General features: G+C 39.7%; 1 pseudogene; it reads left to right on the plus strand.

The window, feature by feature from the left end:
• The first annotated feature begins 3968 nt into the window (after nt 1-3968).
• Nucleotides 3969-7564, plus strand: LOC111147772 (annotated as a pseudogene).
• Nucleotides 7565-10261: the final 2697 nt, after the last annotated feature.

Genomic DNA, 10261 nt, shown 5'->3' on the forward strand with positions numbered 1-10261 from the left:
CTTGTTATTTTCACCTTTCATGCTCACAACCCTGTTACCTTTAGACTTTTAAAAGATTTATTTATTTGAGAAAGGGAGAGAGTACGAGCAGGGGAAGGGGCAGAGGAAGAGGGAAAAAACCAGATGCCCCCAATCCCCCTCTGTCCCATGTGGAGCAGTGAGCCTGCCAATGGCGCTCAATCCCAGGACCTGAGGTCATGACCTGAGCTGATATCAAGAGTTGGTTGCTTAACGGACTGAGCCACACTGGTGTCCCTGCCCTGTCACTTTCTTTTTTTTTTTTTTTTTTTAAGATTTTTATTTATTTATTTGACAGACAGAGATCACAAGTAGGCAGAGTAGCAGGCAGAGAAAGAGGAAGGGAAGCGGGCTCTCCACTGAGCAGAGGACCCTGGGATCATGACCTGAGCCAAAGGCAGAGGCTTTAACCCACTGAGCCACCCAGGTGCCCCTGCCCTGTTACTTTCAATGCTCATTTTCTTCTTCCTATTCTCTAACTATGCCATTTGTTCTTGGTCTTTCCCTAGGCTCTGGTTCTCTTGGCTGTCATTCTAATACCTGCTTTTGCTGGAATTATTTTCTTCAATCTTCTCAGATTCTCTGCTTCATGCTCTCGCAAGGAGTTTAGTTCCTCTTGTTCACCAGTGTTCTTCCAAAAGCAAAGGAATCAGAAGTCAAATTCAGATCTGGCATAAGATTAAGATTTAATGTTTAGAGGAAATTCTCTCTCTCTCTTTTTAAATTAACATATAATGTATTATTAGCCCCAGGGGTTCAGGTCTGTGAGTCATCAGGCTTACACACTTCACAGCACTCACCACAGCACATACCCTCCCCAATGTCCATAACCCAACCACCCTCTCCCTATCCCCCTTCCCCTGGCAACCCTCAGTTTGTTTTGTGAGATTAAGAGTCTCTTATGGAAAAAAAAAGGGGGGGGGCACCTGGGTGGCTCAATGGGTTAAAGCCTCTGCCTTCAGCTCAGGTCATGATCCCAGGAACCTGGGATCGAGCCCTGCATCAGGCTCTCTGCTCAGCAGGAAGTCTGCTTCTCTTCCTCTCTCTCTCTGCCTGCCTCTCTACCTACTTGTGATCTCTGTCTGTCAAATAAATAAATAAAATCTTAAAAAAAAAGAGTCTCATGGTTTGTCTCCCTCCCAAGCCCATCTTGTTTCATTTTTTCCTTCCCTACCCCTCAGACCCCCCACTTCACCTCTCAACTTCCTCTTATCAGGGAGATCATATAATTGTCTTTCTCTGATTGACTTATTTCGCTCAGCGTAATACCCTCTAGTTCCATCCATGTTGGTGCAAATAGCAAGATTTCATTTCTTTTGATGGCTGCATAATATTCCATTGTGTATATATACCACTTCTTCTTTATCCATTCATCTGCTGATGGACATCTAGGTTCTTTCCATAGTTTAGCTATTGTGGACGTTGATTCTATAAACATTTGGGTGCACATGCCCCTTCAGATCACTACATTTGTATCTTTAGGGTAAATACCCAGTAGTGTGATTGCTGGATCTTAGGGTAGCTCTATTTTCAACTTTTTGAGGAACCTCCATGCTGTTTTCCAGAGTGGCTGCACCAGGTTGCATTCCCACCAACAGTGTAGGAGGGTTCCCCTTCCTCTGCATCCCCCCAGCATCTGTTGTTTCCTGACTTGTTAATTTTAGCCATTCTGACTGGTGTGAGGTGGTATCTCATTGTGGTTTTGATTTGTATTTCCCTAATGCCGAGTGACATGGATCACTTTTCATGTGTCTGTTGGCCATCTGGATGTCTTCTTTGCAGAAATGTCTGTTCATGTTCTCTGCCCATTTCTTGATTGGATTATTTGTTCTTTGGGTGTTGAGTTTGATAAGTTCTTTATAGATCTTGGATACTAGCCCTTTATCTGGTATGTCATTTGCAAATATCTTCTCCCATTCTGTCAGTTGTCTTTTGGTTTTGTTGACTGTTTCCTTTGCTGTGCAAAAGCTTTTGATCTTGATGAAGTCCCAATAGTTCATTTTTGCCCTTGTTTCCCTTGCCTTTGGCGATGTTTCTAGGAAGACGTTGATGCGGCTGAGGTCGAAGAGGTTGCTGCCTGTGTTTTCCTCAAGGATTTTGATGGATTCCTTTCTCACATTGAGGTCTTTCATCCATTTGGAGTGTATTTTTGTGTTTGGTGTAAGAAAATGGTCCAGTTTCATTTTTCTGCATGCAGCTGTCCAATTTTCCTAACACCATTTGTTGAAGAGACTGTCTTTTTTCCATTGGACATTCTTTCCTGCTTTGTCAAAGATTAGTTGACCATAGAGTTGAGGGTCTATTTCTGGGCTCTCTATTCTGTTCCACTGATCTATGTCTCTGTTTTTGTGCCAGTACCATACTGTCTTGATGATGATAGCTTTGTAATAGAGCTTGGTCTATTACAGTCTGGAATTGTGATTCTACCAACTTTGGCTTTCTTTTTCAATATTTAGAGGACATTCTCTTATAGTGGGATTGACCACAACAAAGTGATACATCCACCACAATAATTATCTCTTCAACATAATTACTTTCATGTAGTATGTCCCTTCACTTCTTCAGCATGACGTGAGAATAATCAGTTGCCTGTCATGGCATGTTATAAATATCATCTAATACTGTCACTGTTGATTATAATGCAAAATTGGGATGTCACATATTCATGGGGGAAGATGATATATTCAACATATCATCTTTAAACATCTAGGTATCTATTTGGGGAAAAAATGTTCTGATTCTCACTCTTCCCCTACACACACATGTGCACTTACATACATATTGTTCAGGAGAGATCTTTTTTTTTTTTTCAGGCGAGATCTTAGTGTAAAATATAAAGCCATGAAGTTTTAGAAGAAAATATTGGAGAACATTTTCATAGTTTCTCATGGAAAATGTTGGCAAATTAACTATAAATTTAAATTTCTACATGATAAAAAATTAAAATCTAAAAAAGATAAACTTGAAAAAACTCTTTAGAATATTTATTCTCTTCTAATTGGTTTAGTTGAAAATGGAGAAGAAAAAGACATTTTTTTTTTAATTTTTGTTTTCTGCAGTACTTGAGTCTCAAAAGTCTTGGCCCTGTTAGAAAGGAAAAAGAACTTATAGTGAACAGATTTGAAGTGAGTGCAATAGAAAATCTTTCCTGCATCCCAGAACAAGAGTAAAAAAGATAACTTGAGTACAAAAATAAGTGAGAAAGCTGTGAAGGTCTATGAGGGAGGAGAACCCCATTTCTCCCCGGATACTGTCTGGTTTGAGGGAAGGACTAATAACTGATATGCCAATGCAGTTGGTTGAATAAAAGTCCCACAAACAGACCCATATCTAAACCTTAGAACCTATAAATATTAAAAATTATTTGGAGCACAATGGTCTTTGAAGATGATTAAGTTAAGACTCTTAAAAAGGTGGGATTATCTGGGATCATCCGGGTGGGCCCCAAATGCCATCCCGAGCGTTCTTACAGGAAAGAGGCACAGAGAGATGACACACACAGAGGAGAAGGCAATGTGATCACATAGGCAGAGATTGGAGGGATGGGGCCAGAAGCCAAAGCGTGCTGGCAGCCAGCAGAAGCAGGGGGAGGCTAGGATGAATTCTCTGAGACCCTTCTGAGGGAGTGAAGCCCTGCTAACACTTTGATTTTGGATTTCATACTTTTGGCCTCCAGAACTCTGCAGGAATCAATTTCTGTCATTTTAAGCCACCAAGTGAGTGCTGATTTGTTAACACAGCAACAGAAATTAATAAGAAGATCCAAGTGCAGGTGAAGCTCTTTCTCCTTTCCCTGGATAGAGCTCAGTGGGCATGAAGACCACAGGGCAGAGATGGCAGCATAGGTTTTCTGAGCCCATAGCCTAAGACAGCCTCACAGAGCAGCTCACTGCTCTGCATGGGACAAAGACAGTAAAAGATTCTTGAGCCCCTGAGGGTGCCATGGAGTCATGACGGTCCTAGAAACTCCGCCAAATATTCCATGGCCCCTGATGCCAGAGTATAGCTGAACTCTTAAAAGAAGCATGTTGGAATTGGCTGATAAGAGCTAAAAGAACCTTACCTGCAGGTACAAGAGATGACTGCTCTGTGACAGGACTGGACCAAAGTCCAGAGAACAGGCAGGACATCTCACTGAGGGTGAATGGTCACCCAGATCAGATCTCTAATCCACAGAGCCCAGTTAACTCAGAGGGGAAGGTAGAGAAAATCCAGATGGATGGAGAGGAATTTCCCATTATCTGTAGGTCAGGGGCATGACCCAGACATCAAGTTCATTAATAGCTGTAGAGCATAGAAGAACAGCACACAAAATCTGTAGCTAAATTTCTGGGATGCCAATTCCCAGTTCACCATTCACTACACCTTAACCCTGGGCAAGTGACTAACTTTCAGTGTTTCAGTAAAATAGGGATAATGATCATATGGGCTTCATGGGATTTTCTGTGTGTGACTATTTAAGAACTTCCTACATCTGAAACACCTAGATAATGCAGGTGTTCAAAAGCTGTTTGCTACCATTAAAATAGCAGTTGCCTTAACAATAAAGTAACATGTTTTGCACACCGGAATCTGTGCCTCGTGACTCATTGAAGATACCTGTGGGTCTTCCTAGAATTTCTACCACGTTTTAGGAAGCATTTCTGTATCATAGACTATTAAAAGCCATACGATAAGAGCTATGACCCAAATTCTGAGAAAGATGTAAAATAGTTATTGGGATGTACAAAGCTGTGTACAATTTCTGAAAGTTTTCCCTGTTCTTGACCTTAGTACCTTCCTTCATCCTTCTAAACCTGGCCCTAAATTTATATTCTCAGTGAATTCTATTTATTCATCTTACTTATATTATTTGTTGATATCATTTCTCACTTTACACTTTTTAATTGTGTTAATTTTAGCTTTAAGCACTGTGAATTATTATGTTGTTTTATGTCTGTCTCTCATATTAACATGGAAACTCCCCCTAAGGGAGGAAGATATTTTGTGTTTATTCTTGTATGTTGAAGACCTTGCACAAATAGGTGCTTAATAAACAAAAATATAAATAATGCATACACGAATGATTGGACTGCAGGCAGATCTATAGGCATCTTATGGCCCCTGAATCTTTTACTAAAGCATTTATGGCTTTTTACTTATTTTGAAGAGAATACTCTCAAATATCATTATTGAGTATAGCCTATCCATATATCCTTGTCTACATATACTGTGTAATAGGCCCTTTTGGTCTAGACCTCTCTAGGTACAAGAGATCTTATTTTTTTAGTTGGCTAAGAATTTTTCTTTTTAGTAATGAATAAATTTTGAAATTTATCAAATGCCTTTCTTCATTTCATCAGATTGTAAAATTTTAATCTTTTACAAAGGTGAGTTACAATAATTGATTTTCTAACTTTAAAGCAAACTTTCATTCTTGGTATAGACTCTAATCATGGTATATCATCCTTTTATATTTGGGTTTAGTTTGTAAAAGTTTGTTTACGGTTTTTGCATCTTTGTTTATGAATGAGGGTATTTTTACCTTTCTCCTTTTTGAAATCATCTATGTGGGTTTTGGTATAGAAGCTACATCAAAATACAAATCTCAAGTGGAGATAATTAAATATGTTTCTTGTCCTGTTCATACTGTACACTACAGAGATTCCATTTTAGATGATTTGGGGTATGGCATTTGCCGTGCTTCCTAGGGATTTTATCATTAGTCCTCAGACTGTCTAGGGGAGGTGTAATAAAAGGTAACTGATAAAGAACAAATCACACACATCTCACTCACTTCTACAAAGAGGAATAACCCTGTATCAAGACCAGGTGACGAAAGATTATTGATAATTTGTAAGGCAAGAAGACATCTTTGGCACTAGCGAATTTTCAAAAGATTTACTTGAAATTAAATGATTGGATTTAGAAAATTGTTTCCAGTGTATTCTAAAGTATAAGAAAAATAATGGTAATAATTAATTAGAGCTAAGATTTGTTAAGCATTTAAGTTTTTTTTTTTGTTTTTTTTTTTTTTAAATATTTTATTTATTTATTTGACAGAGATTACAGGTAGGCAGAGAGGCAGGCAGAGAGAGAGGAGGAAGCAGGCTCCCCGCTGAGCAGAGAGCCCGATGCGGGGCTCGATCCCAGGACCCTGGGATCATGACCTGAGCCGAAGGCAGAGGCCTAACCCACTGAGCCACCCAGGCGCCCCATGTTAAGCATTTAAATGGAATATATTACCTCCTATGTTCAGAGATTAAAATTAATATATGTAACAGGCCATGGAGATATAACTATAACAAAGGTAGGCAGTTGTAAATGACCTTTCCTCTGCCTTCAGGAAATAGGAAACTGCTCTATTTGGTGTGATAGAGTGAGGGCACAACTTCTCTATGTTTACCTGCTGTTTGGGGCAGCACAGTGAGCACCGACTTGCACTCCCCGCCCCCCCCAGCTGAACAGCTCTGCTACCAGAATGTGACCCCATCCTGCCTGAAAGCTTCCTGCTCTCCTGGATCCCGGCTGGTGCTCTACACACTGTTAGGCTCTGGGCTGTGCTGGCTGTGTTTGGAAACCTCCTGGTGCTGATTTCCATCCTGCATTTCAAACCAAGGTTCTCCTCACCTCTCTGGCTGGTGCTGACTTCCAGATGGGGGTGACCATCACGCCCTTAAGCACGGTCGGGTCCGTGCAGAGCTGCTGGTACTTCGGGCCAAGTTTCTGTCCCTTCCACACGTGCTGTGATGTGGCATTTGGTTACTCTGTGAGGAAACTAATAAGAAGATCCAAGTGCAGGTAAAGCTCTTTCTCCTTTTCCTGGATAGTACTCAGTGGGCATGAAGACCACAGGGCAGAGATGGCAGTATAGGTTTTCTGAGCCCATAGCCTGAGACAGCCTCACAGAGCATATTTGGTTATTCTTCTCTCTTCCACTTGTGCTTCCTCTCCATCGACAGGTACATTGCTATTACTGACCCTCTGGTCTATCCTAGCAAGTTCACGGTGTCTGGGTCAGAGATGTGCGTCAGCGTCTTCTGGACCCTGCCCCTCGTCTACAGCGGGGCTGTGTTCTACACAGGTGTCTATGATAATGGGCTAGAGGGACTCTCTAGTGCCCTCAACTGTGTAGGGAGTTGTTGGCTGTTATAAATCAATTTTGGATTCTGATAAATTTGCTATTGTTTTCCACACTTACGTTTGTTATGATGATTCTGTATAATAATATTTTTCTTGTGGCTAGAAATAGCTTATAAAGATTGAAAACATTAGTAGCCAAGTGGAAGCCTTAGGGACATACAAAACCAGGGTGAGTAAGAGAGAAAAGTTGCTAAAACCCTGGGTATCACAGCGTTTTTGATCTCATAGTTGCTGTGTATCATTGACTCATTCATTGGTTCCTTTGGGGGTTTTGTAACACCTTCATCCATGTAACACTTCTCATCCAGATGAGATATTTTGCTGGTTTGGTTATTATAACTTTGCTGTAAATACTTTGATTTATGCTTTATTTTACTCTCGATCTGGGAGAGCAATAAAATTCATTATGAGTGATAAGTACTAAAAGCTAGTTAATCAACTATACATTTATTTTCTAAAAAAACCTAAATTTCAAGTTGAAGAATTTGGAGATATATTGGGCATTTCTCAATGCGTGTGACATGAATCACAGTACATGGTAATGATCCATAAAACTGAGGAGGAAAAATGGTTCCTCAATTTCAGAGGCATGATTTTTATTCTCTTATTTTCTCAATGTGGTAAACATCTTTAAGCATTTGATAGAAATGTACTTACTACACAATGGTTGACACAAAGTTTACATTTTCTAGTTTCCCCAAATCTGCACACTTTCCTGCTGTGTCAGTTAATTATTTCTTGTCTCCAAGTATCCCTTTCAAGCTTATCTTTGTGTCACCTTCAAAGGCTTCCTGGTTCTGTATTCCCTGGGAAGTCTCATAGTCCCTGTCCTCTTGGGATGGGTGTACCTGGCTTCCATTTTAAGCAGCTGTTTCTCGGGGTCTGGTCTTCCTGGAGCTCCTAAGAGGTCTCTGAACTGTACGCAACAGCCACTTCAGGCTCAGAACCAGACCTCTATTTTATATCTTTGGAGATATTTCTGGAGTAATTATGAGGCAATGGTGTAATTTCCACACTAGTGCTTGTATTTTTATGCAATGATTTTGTCCTCCTATGAGGTGTGTTGTGTTACTTTCCAGCCTTTGTGGAGGGATATCTTCCGTCATTTTTTTTTTCTTTATTAACACTATCCAAAGTAGTGTATTGTTGGTGACTTTAAAAAGTGCATTATGGGTTTGTTTAAAGGATGGATTATTCAAGAAATAGTGATAGGTTATATAGCTCTTTGGAAGATGTTGTTAAACATCTTGTCTCATCTCATTCACAGAATCAAAACTTATTTCTTTCAGATGTTAGAAAACTCGAAGAAAATATTTTATAATTTTTCAGTGAAGAAATCATGAAGGAAAACCCCTGTAGATTTATGCACATAATTTAAATTTTAAAACTTCAAAAGTAAACAAAATCAAATGTAGGGAGGCGGGAAAGCCAATTTGGGAAAACTGTTGGCAGCACACATGGTGAAGGGAAGGTTAAGGATTTAAAAAATCAAGGCCTTGGGACGCCTGGGTGGCTCAGTTGGTTAAGCAGCTGCCTTTGGCTCAGGTCATGATCCCAGTGTCCTGGGATCGAGTCCCACATCGGGCTCCTTGCTCAGCAGGGAGCCTGCTTCTCCCTCTGCCTCTGCCTGCCATTCTGTCTGCCTGTGCTTGCTCTCTCTCCCTCTCTCTCTCTCTGACAAATAAATAAATAAAATCTTAAAAAAAAAAAAATCAAGGCCTTTTACAGAAGGTAAGGCATAGCCTAACACTTCCTTACACAAATAAACAGGCAATTTTATGGGGGAAAAAAGTGTGACTAACAAATACACTAAAATGCCAAATGTACAAAAAAACTCAAAAATGCTAATAAAAGTGTGGCAGTGTTTCATATAGCAAGTGGGCAAATATTAGAAGGATAAAAAATACCCAATAACAATTAGAGTATGAGAATGTTTTGAAGCCCTTAAAAAGCACTATTGAGTTCTGTTTAAATAGATATATGTCTTCATACATGGATATACTTCTATATGCTTTCACAAAATGTAACTTTATATATAATGGACAGCGTGTATGTGGTGTGGGGTGTGAGGAATTTGCTTTGTAATTTATTTTTATTGTTTTAATGTTTGAAAGGAAATAAATATGTTAAAGTAGATATTATAACAATAGATAAAAACATTTGGAAGTCAAGCCAACTGAAGCAATTCCGGCGAGGGTGTATGGGTAGGCACTGGTAGCTTATGTTACCCAAGGCAAGGGGACTAAGTAATCTAATGGACCATATTGAGATTCTGTCAACAAAAGGGGATGCAGAGCATGACAGTGCAGGGCACCAGAAGACAGAAAGGCAGAATTTCATGATGGCCCCCGGGGATGAGTATTGGAATTAGGGGCCTTGCAAATTCCTATCCTGTGGATCCATCAGGCTTCACTAGGTTTTCTACAAGCTAGCCTTCTAGAACCAATCTTTTCCCTTGTCTGGTTCTATTTTTAACAAGGAAGCTTCTTGTTAGTTTGCTTACCAGTTATTCTTTTTGTGGTCAGGAATATTTGAGGAAATATAAAGCAGAACTGTTGTGTTTGTCTATTTTCTCTTGTGGAAGGAGATGGGAGAGAAGGGCAAAGGGACATCTCTGTCTCACTATTAGTCCTCAGACACTGAGGCTGGAAAAAGAAGACAGTGACTCTCGGCTCAGAGTGAAGAGTGAAGTGTGGAAGAGATATGATCTGAACAGAACCATGACCTGATCTGTGTAGGACAGAGCGAAAAGAAAAGTTTGAAAGTGCTAGGCCCAATGCAGTAAACACACATTAAGGACTAGATTTAAACGGAAGGGATTAAGAGTAGGAAACCGTTTCAGTTTTAGGATCTCTGAAGGAACAGTATTATTAGGGCTATGGTATCTGGAAAACTTCCATATTTTAAGCCTTATTAAATGGAAATTATGGACAATGATCTGAAGACTTCAAAAAAACTATAGGTAAATGATACCACAATAAAATTAGGAATTAGGATGCTTCCTGGATTTTTTATTTCTTTAGTCAACTGATAGGATTGTTCTCAAATACAAAATGATGACTTTGACACCTAGAAGTTACCTTTACCTGGCCAATATTCATCAATGTTAGCTCTGAATTTA

Source organism: Enhydra lutris, unplaced genomic scaffold, assembly GCF_002288905.1.
Source record: "Enhydra lutris kenyoni isolate GAN:26980312 unplaced genomic scaffold, ASM228890v2 scaffoldscaffold17, whole genome shotgun sequence".
In the NCBI taxonomy this organism is placed as follows: Eukaryota; Metazoa; Chordata; class Mammalia; order Carnivora; family Mustelidae; genus Enhydra; species Enhydra lutris.